The sequence below is a fragment of the Apteryx rowi genome, unplaced genomic scaffold, assembly GCF_003343035.1.
Source record: "Apteryx rowi isolate R43461 unplaced genomic scaffold, aptRow1 scaffold_488, whole genome shotgun sequence".
NCBI lineage: Eukaryota > Metazoa > Chordata > Aves > Apterygiformes > Apterygidae > Apteryx > Apteryx rowi.
Window position 1 is genome coordinate 195,835 of NW_020450747.1, and position 671 is coordinate 196,505.

Below are 671 nucleotides of genomic sequence, written 5' to 3' on the forward strand. Positions count from 1 at the left end.
CACAGGTGTCCCGTCCCGCCCCGTCCCCAGCGCCGCCGCTGACCGACCGACCTGGACGGCCCCTCCCGCCGCTCCGCCACCGGCTCCTCGCCTTCCCGCAGCCCGGCCCCAAGCGCTTCCGGCCCCGGCCCAGCCCCGCCGTGACCTCACTTCCGGCCCGGCGGGTGGTGTCGCGCTGGACCCCGGCCCGGGAGGCGCYCGCGGGAGGGCCCGGCGCTGCGCTGCGCGCGGCCTCCTCCCCCCGGAAAGCCTCGGAGCACAGTGTAGCAGAATCAAGTCACTGAAACAAGCTCAGGAGGAAGGCACAGCTGCGATACCTTCCCCATGCAGAGGCCGGCAGCGCTACCTCCTCCTGCGCGTCCCTAGCTGAAGCACAGGGACGCCCCGCCCTCRCCCCCCTTTCTTAGCGGCACCCATGGCCGTACCAGCACAAGGAAGGCTCCAGCCTTTCTGAAAGAACAAGCTAAAAGCTTGTCATTAAGCAAAAATGGGAAATCTCAAGATGATTACCTRGGGCAAAAAAAACCTGAAAGCATAGTTATTAGCTGAAAAAACAAAATGCAGATCATTAAGAGTCCTGGTAGCCAATGGAGKGACCAAATCTGAACTGCAGAAGAAATTTAGTTGATGATACTGGAGTGAGCACTCTTTGAAACTTCAGTCAAGGGTGC

General features: G+C 61.3%; 1 protein-coding gene across 5 annotated transcripts in view; it reads right to left on the reverse strand.

Moving 5' to 3' along the window:
• PSEN1 (presenilin 1) overlaps nt 1-110 on the reverse strand; it is a 29,337-nt gene extending 29,227 nt beyond the window's left edge. For 2 of the 5 annotated variants that reach the window (XM_026078785.1, XM_026078782.1), the window contains exon 1: nt 52-100. The gene's annotated coding sequence lies outside the window, so the exon portion shown is untranslated. Of the gene's footprint in view, nt 1-51 lie in introns of all 5 variants that reach the window. The other 3 variants (XM_026078783.1, XM_026078780.1, XM_026078781.1) reach the window with 3 other exon arrangements.
• Between the last annotated feature and the right edge of the window lie 561 nt (nt 111-671).